The sequence below is a fragment of the Anthonomus grandis genome, chromosome 15 (assembly GCF_022605725.1).
Source record: "Anthonomus grandis grandis chromosome 15, icAntGran1.3, whole genome shotgun sequence".
Classification (NCBI taxonomy): Eukaryota; Metazoa; Arthropoda; class Insecta; order Coleoptera; family Curculionidae; genus Anthonomus; species Anthonomus grandis.
In genome coordinates, this window is record NC_065560.1 from 9,607,140 (window position 1) to 9,621,439 (window position 14,300).

The 14,300-nt window shown below is 33.5% G+C and overlaps 1 protein-coding gene across 1 annotated transcript in view; it reads left to right on the plus strand.

Annotated features, from left to right (window-relative positions):
* Positions 1-8,880: 8,880 nt before the first annotated feature.
* Positions 8,881-14,300, plus strand: part of LOC126744851 (COP9 signalosome complex subunit 9) — a 40,236-nt gene continuing 34,816 nt past the window's right edge. The window contains exon 1 of the mRNA XM_050452412.1: positions 8,881-9,054. The gene's annotated coding sequence lies outside the window, so the exon portion shown is untranslated. The remainder of the gene's footprint in view (positions 9,055-14,300) is intronic.

Here is a 14,300-nt window from a genome sequence, read left to right on the forward strand (position 1 = left end):
TTCAGATCGTCTTTTATTAAAAATAAAACTAATAGATAATATGTCTTAAGCAAACTTGAAATACAAGAATTACTAGATATTCTGAATCAGTTTAATGTAAAAAGAATTGATTTGTTTAAAAATTTCGATTTCTTCGAATTGCGTATTTCGAAAATTGTTAATTCCGTTTCGGGTGAATGTTGCCTCGTCCATGGCTAAAATTTTGTTCGAAAAATGTTGATCATTTTCATGTTGTTGTAGGAACCATTCACAAAACTGAACTCTGCGGGGGAAGTCTTCAAACAGTAGCGCTTGGACACGTTGAACGTGAAAGGGATTAAATTGATTCTCGCGCAATGTTGTCCATACTTTTGTTTCACTTAATCCGACCTGCCCTGCAATAACTCGAGTACTTGTTGTTGGATCTTCTTCGATGAGATTTAAAATTTGTTCTTCCCTATGAACATTTTCAGGTCTCCTTCCTCTTCCTGCATGCCCTCCACGATGTTCCCGTAAATCGCCAGTATCCCTAGCCCGTTGAATAAGATTTATGAAACTTCTGGGTGTAGGATGATTCCGCAAAGGAAAGCGGTCTGCTTATAATACCGAAGCAGCAGCAGCACTTTGAAGACACTCTCCATAAATAAGCAACATGTCCACAAGTTCATTGTTTTTATAACGATGTGCCATTTTTAGGATTTGCAAATTTAAAATTAACAACAATAAACCAAAAGTGTCTAAGACTAACTGATCGGTACAATGCGTGATCGATAATACAAAAATTCGAGCAAAAACTAAACATAAACAGACGATGAAAAACAAACCCATATTCACTTTTTTTATTCCGTATGTCCTTGTTTTTAAGTGTATCAAAAAAAGTTATTTGAAAAAAATGTATATTTTACCGAGTTCTATACACAGTTAAAAAAAAGTATCAACTTAAAAATCACCCTGTATATTAGTTTTACTTCTTACACCAGAAATCTTCCCCAAATAGGTGCTTTAGAAATTAGTCAATCGTTGTCAATACCTGTATCACCGTACACAAAATATTTGGGTATTATTGTACACCAAAATCTTAAAGATGAACAATATCTTAAATGGGACTAACAGTTAAAGCAGTTGAACAATAAAATTAGAGGTTTAGTTTCAACTTTTAAATATGTAAATCAAAACCGAAGTATCAAGAACCTTACCATAATATACTATTCGTTGGTTCAATCTCATTTCACATATGGATTGATCGGGTGGGGTGGTGTCCGGGATTGCCACTTACAGCAATTAACCATAATTCAAAAATGGATACTTAAAATTATATTATTTCCAACCAATTTACTTTATAAGGAAACAAAAATAATGGACATGAGGAAACTTTGCTGTTTCAATTTAAGTATGAATATATATAGGAAAAAAATTATTCTTGAAATTTTATCGCACACATACCCCACAAGAAATAGGCTTAATCAAAATGCGCGTATTGGTAGGAACAAAAAAGTATTGGTCAGCGTCATTTCAAATATTTAGCACCGAAACTTACCAAGACCCACAGGAAAAAATGTCTACAGCAACGTTTAAAGTTTATATAAGGCAATGAATTAGCGGCTATATTTCATCATTTGATGAATAACTTGTAGCTTGTTCTTATTATTTTTGTAATAACAGAGCGATAACTTTTATTAAATGTTTGATAATTCCCATGTTGGGAATTGTTGATTCCTATGTGCTACTGTAAGTATTTGAATTTAAATAATGTTGTCTTTTCTTATTGTATGTGTTGTGCAAGATGTGATTGTTTTAATGACGACAATAATAATAATTGAATTTGGACAGAAACAAATAAATTATGAGTGATGTATTGAAATACCATTGATGGAATATTTTCTCAGACAAGAAAAACCCGATATTGACCTTTAAACCCGAATTGGACAATATATATCCCTAGAGAAAAAGTATCAACAAGCTTCTAAATAGAGCAGCATCGGTACTAATCGTTTATTTCTTCCTTGTACTTGTACGTAAAGTAGAATAACTATTTTGTATTTAAATTTTGTGATTTTGGAAATAAACGTATCGTTATTATTAGTTATGCCTCAGCAGATACACTGAGAATGGCGTATTTTAAACTTCTTGGCGTGTTTTATCACATTGTGTCATATCTTCTACAAGCATGTCCTTTAAGGGAGAAGTAAAAGAGAAACTTGTCCGAAGTAGTAAAACAACTCGAATTCTGAAGGGGCTAGACTATATGTAGGGAGTCTTTTAGGTTTCTTAGTACAATGATTATTCCAACAAATTCCAAAATTTAATATGCATAAATACTTTCTGAAATTTAATATGTAACGTACGTATCTTTAAACATAAAACACAATAAAATCGTCTTAAATGTATGACTTACGACGTGGTCAAGAAATGTCGATTATGATAGATAAAAACAGGCAATTTCAGAATATCTTTTCAATTGGTAGTGTCATACCTCGAAGTAGAGGAAACTTCGAGAAACCTAGAGTATTGGGCATAGTTCAACATGAAAAAAACTTTTTTAATTATTTTTTCCTAAACTCATACTGCTTACAATAACATGTAGATATTTATTTTAAGAAATCTTTCCAAATACTTTTCAAGATTCAACCAAATACGAGAGAATAAACATATTAACCTTTAGCCGTTCTCACGTCATGACCCCTCACCCCAAAAATCCATCGTTAATAAATTAAACACCATTATATCCCAATATTAACCCAGCAAAGAAAGAAAATCGAAAAAGATGAGGGCCTAACAGGTCCTAGTCATAAGTGATCGATATTATGGTGGTCACGTGGATACTGGCGCGGTGAAGATGCCGAAATCATGTGGGTTGGGTGAGTTAATTGCCGAATTTCTTGTGGGAATTTATTTTTTGATATCGAGAAGGTAATAAGCGCGTACATATATCAGAATGTCAGGGTGAACTTTGAAGGACACTCAGGGGTGGTTTGTTTTGTTTAGAGTTGTTTGTAAGAGGGCTTAGTGGCATTGTATGCAGTAGATTTATTTCGGTTTCCGCAAGTCAGAATGTAAGTTTTTTTGTTTCAAAACTGAAAAATTAAAGTGTTTGGTTCTTCTTGTTTTTTTTTTCTAATAATTAATATAATACAAAATCCTGTCCTACCTTGGAATCGACTAGATTTAGTTTAAAAAGTCAGTGGTAAATTTGGTCGTGTAGGTTTTTATGAACCTTTAACCTGACTTTGACTTGTTGTTTAATACCTTCAGCTTGTGATTATCTTATGACCCAGTTTTTAATATAAAAGGATCTTACTGCAATGCCACAGAATGACACAAAATGTATTAATTTGTGACATCAGCCTTTTTTGGGTATCGTCTCTGCTACTTTTCCATAATTTTATTTTCAGTGTCTGGCAACTACACGTAGTCTTATTGGGTTGGTCATGGCTTTACTCTCCGTCACTCAAACGATCTTTTACTAGCTTGGTTCTGACCTTATGAGAGCTGAGAGAGCTGATTACCTTAAAAACCGCCTAGTTGTAGGCCTAAGCAGAACTGGGAAATTCAATCTTCCCAGTCCTTCTTCTTCTTTCAGTACCTCTCCATTTCGGACTTTGGCTATCATATTGACTATTCAAACTTTGTCAACAGCAGCGTGGAATAGTTGAGTGGTTGATTGGTTCAACGTTTTAAGATGATTGTATTCAGGGCTTTTTTTTTCTTTTCCAATCCTACTATTCTCTGTATTAAAGGTTGGATTCTCTCGGTATACCACGAAATATTCTATTCCACGTATTTCTTTTGTTATCTCTCTGTCTATCCTAATCCTTTCCGTCTGTAATTTTTGCAGAAAACTGTGTGTATCTGTTGACGTAGACGTACTAAGGAATCATCTTGCCTGATAGCATATTCTAGACATTGACCTCTTCCTTACCTTTCTATAGGGTTTTAAATCTGTTTGAGCCTGTATTAAACCGCCTTAATTTTTGCTTCTATAAAGATGTAGATCAGAGGTTGATCCTGCATCATTTCCATCGTCGGTGTAGCAGTGTAGGAGTTGTTTTCATAGTTCCGGTGATGCATAAGCACGCTAACCTTTGGTGCCCTACAGTTGACTAATTGCTGTGGTTGGTGTAACTCTCCTTCTTCAGGCGATTGAACCGTGTGAGAATATGGATCTTACCTCTCCAATACTCTCCAATTTCTACCACATAATAGCTTGCATCTGCCTATAGCAGTTTTTGGCTTGAGGATAGTCTTGTAGATGTGTGGCCCCAAGTAATTTTTAAGTTCTATTTTTTTTAATGTATCGAGTCTAGACCTTTTTGAAAAATGAAAAAACTTAATATTTAAAGTGACGAGCCTTCATTCTTACACCACTTGTCAATTATGTTCCGTGCTTCGGTGCATCCTGTGTTTTTTCTCAAGTATAGTTCATGCGTTTGCCTCTGACTCCTGTAACCAAGTCGTCTGTGAAGCCCAAGCAAAGCATTCTTTCATTTCTTATTTTTATCAGTAGATCTTGTACCAGAACTGACCAGTATTATGGCTATAGGACACCTTTTTGAGGACAGCTTCGAGTTACTCGCAATTACTGTGGCTTTCCTCAAGGGTGAATTGATGGCCTTTGTTTTATCAATCCAGTTGCAGAGAGTAGATTGAATGGAATTTTATGTCTAGCAATGTTCCTAATGCTATTTTTTTGTTACAAGTGATTTTAAATCCTGCCGTATTGGGTCACATTTTCAAAAATTATTCTTCTATTTACTTGTATTTATTATACTTTTCTTGTATAACCCCCTCCCCCCCTCATAAAATGTCCCAAGTATTGCACTTTGCGCTTTTTAAAAGTAAGTATCAATTCATTCTCTTCCTGCATTCGTCGTAGAACCTACACCTATTTCGTTCTTTCTGTCCACGGTATTTTTAGTATTCTACGGTACATCCACATTTTAAATGCTTCTATCCTTGATTTTTTTAATGCCCGCGCTTCCATTCCCTAGAAAAGAAAACTAATGTCATCTAAAATTTTACAAGGTAATTGTTAAGCTTAATCCTTAGTTCTCGTTCACAGAACATATTCTTCATATTAGTAAATGTGGCTCTAGCTCAGTCAGTTCTCAGTCTATCGTTATTTTCGTTGATAACAGTTTCCAGGTATATTCGTTCACGCGTTCCATTTTTTGGACCATGTACGGTCACGTCAGAGAAGTATTGGTGTAATTTAGAAACCACCATTACTTTTGTTTTGCTAATATTAAGTGATAGTCTGTATTCTTCGCTACATTCTACTATTCTATTAATTCGTATCTAAAGATCTTCTCAAGTTTTTGCAATTACAAACGTATCATCAGCGTATCTTAAGTTAACATGCCATTTATTTTAAAATCTATATCTTGCTCTGATTATTATATCTTCTGAATATAGGTTAAATGAGATTGGTGAGAATATACATCCCTGTCGTATGCCTTTCTTAATCTCGATTTCCTCCGTTGCCTCTTTCTCTATTCGCTTTTTGATTATAGTAAATATAATATAAAAAATAATCTGATGGAAAGGGTTATTCAACCTTTTTTCTACCACCATTCTCATTAGATTATCATGACGTATTTTATTAAACGCGTTTGTCAATGAAGTTATTGCCAACGAAGCACTTTACTTATTACTTTAGAATCAACTGAAGTTTGCAAATTTTAACTGTTTTGAAGAATGCCTGAGCTTGTACTAAGAAACAATATATTTATGGTACGGCAAGCGAGGAGTAAGAAGGAATATTTCAATTATCTGGAGACGTATGACTACTAATAAAAAACGCGAACCTAATAATTGTGACGTAACATACAGAAGGAAGCAGAAGACCGGACAAAAGGCGTTGAAAGCAAAAACATATATTATAAAGAAATATTAAATGTATGTATTGAAAAAAAAACTATTTCCACAATAAAAAAAGAATATTTCAATTTATGGTGACTTTATGGTGACCCAGTATTATAATTTAAGCCGGTCTCGTTAATGTTCGATACGGGGTCAATTAAATCTTTATACTATATTATCCATTAAGCTAAAACGTTGTCTTTATATGAATTTAGAAGACCTGATTTTTCAACTGACCTATATCCGACGTTAAGGTAATTGATTTGACGAAAGACGGAAATCCTGAAATAATCAAGGCAATTAATACATTAATAACCAATTACCAATAAAATTCCATAATACAAAATGTGTCTAAGAATTATTTCTATTTCAAGTAACGTAGACATTAAGGTAACGATGATTAGGTATTTCTGATGAAACTTACTTACTCATGAGTTTCTGTTTAATCACACGTTTAATAGAAAAGCCTTTTTTATTAGGGTACCAAGTCTAAGGATAAAATATCTGCCTTCACATCTATGACTAAAACATTAACATCTTGTATGACTTAACTTAGTCCTCAGTGCATCTTAATCTACAATTTTCCTTCTGAATAAAGTTGCATTTTCAGATGCATTAAATTTGCGCCCAATGAATGAAGGAATTATGAATTGCTTCTCATATGAATGTCAGATAGACGAGAATGTTATTCTACTTTGACACTTTGATATAAGAGGGCTACCCCCTTTCGTGACGGGTATTTGTGGACCCAGAATATGGGGAGGTATCTCTTGCCTTCCTTTATTTCTGTCAGGTGCCTTTGTAAGCTTTAATTGTAAATATTTTTCTAGAAAACAGTTATTAAATATTAGTGTAAGAATACTCATGAATGCTGCCCACTAGTCATCCACAAAAAAGTGAAGTCAGATATTGCAAAAACCTCCATCATCCCCATAAGACGATACTCTGAAAAAATTGATACAATATCAATGCCTGTTATAAATGAATACAAGAAATATTCAGAAGCTACACCTCTATCTCGAATTTACTGACACAGTTCCATCTTGAATATAATGATATTGAATTTTAGGTTCATACTGATGTAACTGTATTGAGTGGTAAGTCAATAATGCAAGGCAGCGACTCCCAAAACTTCTTATTAGATGAAAGAACTACAGATAAATTTATTAGTGCTCCAGGAAAAGTTATAGGTGAATATGCGTATGAAGTTGGCCCTGGTCCAGGAAGTATCATTATTTATAGTATACTAAGTATCTACATTGTCAAAAAGGACTACAAACAATTTATCGTAGTTGAAAAGACAGATTCTCGCTTTGTTCCTTCCTTGGAATTACTTCAGGAATCATGCAAACCATTAGAGATATGCGCATCGGGATATCTTAATTTATAACTTGGGATATGAGCTTAAAGGGGCTTAATAGCACTATGATACTTTGCTTCCGAAACCTGACTCTAAGTGCAATAACTCCTTTGCAAATGGACTTATTATGATAAAATAAACCTCTATGATATTAATCTTTCAGAAGAAAAAGGGTGAAAGGATCATAGCTAATAATGATAAAGGACAAAGGTATATATTTTCAGTTATGTGGCAATTGTGTCATATTAAATATAAGTTTACTATTCCTGGAAGAGCTTTTTTTTCCAGATGTTGATGTTGCAACAATCACTTTTGTACCTTTACTAAACTCCCTATTGATGTTCCTTTTAAAACGGACATTAGTACTGCATTAGTCATGTCAGATCATTTCAACTTACTAATGAAGAATTTCTCAAGATTTGCTAGTAGTAGTGGAGTATATTTTAATGACTGTATGAAAAAGATCTAGAGCTGTGATCCCATAGTTATATTTTTCTGTTGTAGTAGTGGTGAATAAAGTTTGTTTTCAGCTGATCTATACTTAGTACGAATTTATAAATTATAATACTTAAAAAATTAAGATTGGTATTATCGCAGTTCCCACGCTGAAGTTATTCTCCTCCAGTGACTTTATTACACGAAGAAACAATAACATTGTATTAAAGTAAATGTGCAAAAAATATTAAATGTATTGTTCTTATTTTTATGAAACGTAAAATAGTAGCGGGTTTATTTCGACGACGTCATTAATCTGGGAAAAACATTTGACGTATATTTAAAGAACCAAAAATCTGGGTTAAACTGTTTGTTAGAAAAAGATGTCAAGATTGGTTCGGGTAAAGTACAAGCAATCGAAAATTAATATTAATATACTATTCTACTATAACGGAAGGGTATGCATATAAAAAAATATGTAAAATTATTAAACTGCTGACGTTCTATAAATGTAGAATAAAATTAATTGACCTCCAACGGCAAAACCCGACCGTAAAATTAAGTCAGACATTGCATCACCGTATTGTACAAGTGAATGAGTCGGTTCAAGAGTTGCGATAATAGATACTGATCGTCTATTCAATACTGATTTAGTTTATTTTTTTTTAGGTCAAAAGTACCTCCTCCATGGATTGTGCGCACGCGTAGCTCCAACAGCACTAGATCATAGACAAAATAGCCAAATGTCTACCCACCATTTCTTATTATCCTCATCTCCGGCATATTATTCCACACATATCTTGAAACCTATTTGGTGGTAAAACTTCAAACTGCACTTGTGCTTCACAATGTGACAAAATATCAAAACGATCACTTTCACCACAAATCGTACTCCATTCATCTCGCCCGGATCGCGTAAAACCAACAACTGATATCGACGGTCGCACCCCCGTCCACAAACAACTTGGAATTAACGAAAATTAAGAGATACAATATGTCAATTAAACCGTTTCATAAACAATATAGCTCGAATGGTAGTTAAACCGGCAGGCATACGCGTTTAACTCAATCACCCAAAGTGAATTTATCAATTTACCCAATTTTTCCCCATTAGCGACAATGACTATTACTGCAGCTATTAGTATATTAGTTTAAATGGACAGATTCTTTAATGCAATTCAGCCCAATATTGTCCAATTGTTTGCTATTAAAACTTTTTTACGCACACCATGCGGAACTCAGTCAAATTTCCGACTTTTGGACGAGAGGGTGTCCCGGAAATTATCTTTTATAACGTTATATCAGTGTTTTAAAAATGTTACCCTTACTATACACCTCGTGGTTACGTTAGAATTAAATTAGTGGTATCAAGTGAAATTAGAGCATTTTTTTTGGATTATGATGGAAGTTTTATAAATCAGGTAGGTGTATGTAAAGAACCACCATTTAAATGTAAAAAAATACGAAAGAATGTGACAACATTAAATTGAACGTCACTGTAGAAGTTGATCAACTTGCAATAAACAATGGACAATATAAATGTTAAAAAAAAGTGACAACTTGTAAACAGCATTATTAGTGTAAACTAAAATAGTTTATAGTATGAACTTATTAGTTTATTTGTAAGCGAAACTTCAAGTCAATTGACTCATGATAACAACTAGGTTTATCGAGCTTAAGTTTCTGAGCTCGCATGATCAATTGAAACTGATCCCTATTTTTAAGAAGATCCCTATTTTTAAATTTCATCGCTTTGTCAGTCCGATGCCGCAGGTCCTATTTGCTCTTCTTAGAAACTCCAAGAACGTACCTAAAATCTGAACTCCCACAAAAAGCTCTTATTCAAAAATACCGAAACTAGGTCTTGAAATTAGGTCAATTTGTTCACAAGCCTCCATTTTTGAAACATGAAAACATTTTTTAAACTCGATCAACGAATTAAATGTGGTTCATCTAATGAATGTCACAGATTTTCTTTAAATCCTATATTCGACATATTTGCTCTATCAATTTGATTCGCAACCACTCTGGTCACTCAGTCGGGAAATATATAAAAGTTTTTTTATTTAAAAGTATTTTTTATTTAATATATTCTCTGATGTAAACAATCCTTAGACTCAGAAATTGATCAGTTATAGTTCCTTAGAATGTTTCATTATTTTATATCTTTTGATCCAACCACTCAAGTGAAGTAGCATCTGTTAAAGTAAATAAAAATAAAGTTGAGAAATTGTTGACAGATTTTCATTTTTCTTTATTAGCCGACGATCTTTTTCATAAAGCCATTTCATCAATAGAAGACTAAAAATATAAAATAATTTAAAAAAAAATAATAAAGGACATTGAATGTGGCGGCCAAAATCCCCGTTAATAATAACCACCAAATAAAAATAAATTTCAATACCAAAAAAAAAAGGAAATATATAAAATTTAAAGACAAACCAAAATATTTTACCCCCTTTTTGTTTCAAAAAGTAAATCTTTAATACCTTAATCCATAGAATAAATGAGCCTAAGTAATTTGTACCGCCTATGCTCTCATCACTAATTACTATTTAATAAACATCCCACTGATGGCGTTAAAAACTAAAATTTTTGGTGAAACTGATTTTACGTACTTAATAGAAATTTAAAAGCTATACTGACCCAAACTGAACCCATAAATACATTTAAGGCCGGACCTGTGCAACTTTTCACGCTTGAGTGGCTGGGACTGAGGTCTAACAAAATAGTACGTGGACGTCTGAAGTCAAATTTTACGAATAAAATGTATAAATTTAAAAAAATACTTTATGACTTTTTCCACATAAAATTGTGCGATTTAAACATGCATGTCATGTGACAATACAAGTAACACCGGCACACGGACTATTCGCGGCACATCACAGATTCTAATAGATTTCTGAACCGGACTTTAATCATTTATATCTTAGGCTGATACCTTAGGGTGTAATCAGATTTAAACATTTTTTTATTGGTTCTAGGCGAATGCCAAGGTTCTGAATGCCAAGAAGTATTATTCTAAATTGTTGTTTACATGGATTTCCAAAATAATAGTTCGATCCGTTTCCATAGTGCACCGCAATAAACTTTTCGTATCCAGGATGCTGTCGTTCGGGATAACGTTCATGGTACAACCGCGATACTGCTGTTAAAAACTAGTAAATCTTAAAACTTTAGAGATTTTTTTCTTATTGAATATTTTTCACTAAAGGCTCTTGTTGTGTACTTTTATCATCACTGACAATTTAGATCTACTAGGTAAGTTCCACATACTTGGAGACTGGCAAATGTGGTCTTTATGCTCAGAGGGAGGAGAAAGGACTTTACACTGGCTTTAAGTCGTACAAACCCATTAACTTCACAGGTTCAGTCATTAGCACAGGGAAATTTATCAGGGTAATATGTGAGCGCATGTAAATGCATGAATGGTGCGTAAACACCAGACTGATAAAACAGAGCTCATATTTTTCTCCTAAAGAAAAGATCTTGCTCCTAAGTTAAAGGATCCAATAATGTATCTGAAAACCCGTGCAACTAAAGTAAGAGGTCAAGTACTGAGGCAGTAAAAAAGGCAATAGCCCTCTTGTAGCAACTATAATAAGGCCTAATATCCTACTCTGGCTCTACAACGATAGAGTTAGATCTAGAATAAGAATAGTGTCAGTGGTCAATCAATCCCAAAAAGTTATTGGATTCCTTAGTCCTAATGAACTTATTTACAACGGATACTTCACCAAATCTCACTGCACTGAAAAGTTTATCTCTATGTTGCCGGAGATCTTAAGTATCATCCATGATGCGACGTAAGAAATGCGATCTTTATAAATAATGACACGTCGATTATTGATGTGTATAAGGAACAAAACAAACACCACCACATAAGTAACCTACTGCTGATTCTGAAAATGTACAACCTGATGATGTTCGGACAAAAAGTATTTAAACCATTCCAGGACATCAGCTTTGAGCTAAAGCTTATTTAGTAATATTAGGGTGTTACAAAATTCGCGTTAAATATTTTAAGAGCGTATTATTGGAGTCAAAATAAAATGTTTTTTTTTACATGTGTCCTAAAATGCTCTTCCTCAGAGCAATAGTCCGCCCAAAATACTTAAAAAAAATTGATTATTTGGAATTGTGACTACAGTTATTCATCAAATTTGCTGAAAATTTTCAAACCCCCTTTTTTGGATGCTCTTTCCATTTTCCGTCCCAAAAATTGTGTAAATTAAATTTTAGGGAGAATTCAGAGAAGCTTATTCTTCTGATAAGAAATTTAAAAATCTAGTAACACCGTCTAGTTAGACATGAAAAAATTAAAAATTTTTGTCAAATATTTTGTCAAATATTTTGTCTTCAATAATTCGTTTGCAAACTTTCTCTTTGGAAATTGAAACTAAATTCAAAGCCTTTTTCCCAATGTCAAAGCTAGGTTTTATGAGTAATCTCTCTTAGAAAACCGTTGACGAAAGCCATCAAAGTTAAAGTCAATTTCCTTTAAATTTTGTGGTTAGTAGCTACTGCCTTTCTCCATAGTTGAGCAGCACAGGTATTCTTGTTCCCTATTTTCTCCCAAATCAAGATCTTTTTCGGCAGTGAGATTGAACTCTTCAAATGTCACTGCCGAAAAGATAACTTTGGTACATTAATGTTGTGTGTGAATAAGAAGCATATCATGAGTAATTTTGCTCGACAGATTTTGCTATAGAGCATTATTAGCAAACGTAAAAGAAGATTTCCAAATTATTATTCTCGGGAATTGATTAAGAACATTTATAGGAAAGAAAAGGCTTTCAACTTTAAAATGTACTATTCTCCATTCATTTAAAATAAATTCCATTCTCTTAGATGCCTTATCAAACTACAAATACGCAATCAATATAAGTTCACCAGGATTCAGAATTCCTGGTATGACACCAGGATTTCTGGTATGATGAGGCTACCTGATGATGTGGTAATTAAAGACCCACAAGACATAGTTGATGCTTTTGATGCTTCCCAGATTATTTTGGCTAGTAAAAAACTCAAAAATAAGTTTACATCTGGTGTAGACGGTGTACTTAGCTTCTTGGTTAAAGATTGCATTGGTGTCCTGGCTGATCCGCTGACCTACATTTTCAACTTAATACTGTCAACAGAACAGATTCCTGAAATTTGGAAGACTGCTAAAATAATACCTATCTTAAAAGCTGGGGACTCTGATCAAATCCTGAACTACAGGCCAATCTCATTACTCTGTAACTTCTTAAAAATTTTCGAAATTATCCTTAATCGGTCGCTATTTAGTCATGCAAAAGAACTCATCTCTGTAGACCTGTATGGATTTTTTAGCGGGCGATCTTGTGTTACGAACTTATCCTGTCTGTCTAGCCACATCTGTGAATCGCTTGATGTTAATGCTTAAGTCGATGTTATTTATACCGACTTCCAAAAAGCCTTTGATCGGATAGATCAGTATATTTTGCTGCATAAATTAACTAAGTATGGTTTTTCAGGGAGATTATTTAATTTATTTCATTCCTACTTGATTGGTAGATCTCAATATGTCCAATATGAAGGCTGTACATCGAAACTTTTTAACGTAACGTCGGGTGTACCACAGGGCTCGAACCTGGGTCCACTCCTGTTTAGTTTTTTTATAAATGACTTGATTGAGTCACTCACTTGTCATATGCTGGATTTTGCCGATGATTTGAAGCTATATTTAAATGTATATAGTTTGGAGGACTGTGTTTTTCTTCAGAACTGCCTAAGTACATTGGAGGTATGGTGCGCTGTTAACAGGTTAGGCTTGAATGCGGCTAAATATAGTGTGGTCAGTTACTCTAGATCAAAAAAAACCTTAAATTTTGATTACTTTATTAATGATACTATTTTGAGTAGATCAGAGCAAATTACTGATCTTGGTATCACCTTTGACTCTGAATTTACATTCGTTCCACACTTCAACAACATAGTCAAGTCAGCCTTGAGAAGGCTTGGGTTCATAATTAGAAGTTCTCAGAGTTTTACTTTGGAATCTACATTAAGACTGCTTTTCTGTTGCTTTGAGATCAAAACTGGAATTTGGCTGCATTATATGGAACCCGCTCTATCAGAATCATGTTGGTCTCCTTGAATCTGTTCAGCGTAGATTTGCTAAGTTTTTGGCCTTCAAACAGGATGGCATATATTACAGGGTTTGATCATCGGCAACTATTGGAACGCTTCAATCTACATCCATTACATCTCAGAAGAATGATCTTCTCTGTAAAATTCCTGCATGAGTTACTGAATGGATTCATTGATAGTCTTATACTTCTTTCTGGTGTACGTTTCATGGTGCATAGCCCTAATGCTAGACATCCCCTAACATTCTTTCTGCCATTTGTTCTAATTTTTTGGATAACTTTTGAAATTTTGACTTTACTTTTTTTCTTTTCATTTTTTATTATATTATTTCATTCTTTTAGGTTTGTTTTGTTTTGTTTTCCTTTAAAATATATTTTTCAATGTTTTGCAACTGTTTTCTGTTATTAGGCAAGTTGCCTGTTGGAAATAAAGGCTTATTATTATTATTATTATTATTATTATTATTATTATTATTAGTGTCTCCTACTATCTCCTTACTTAAACCAATGCCCTTTATTAAAGTAGTTAAGTTAAAGATTATTTACAATATTCA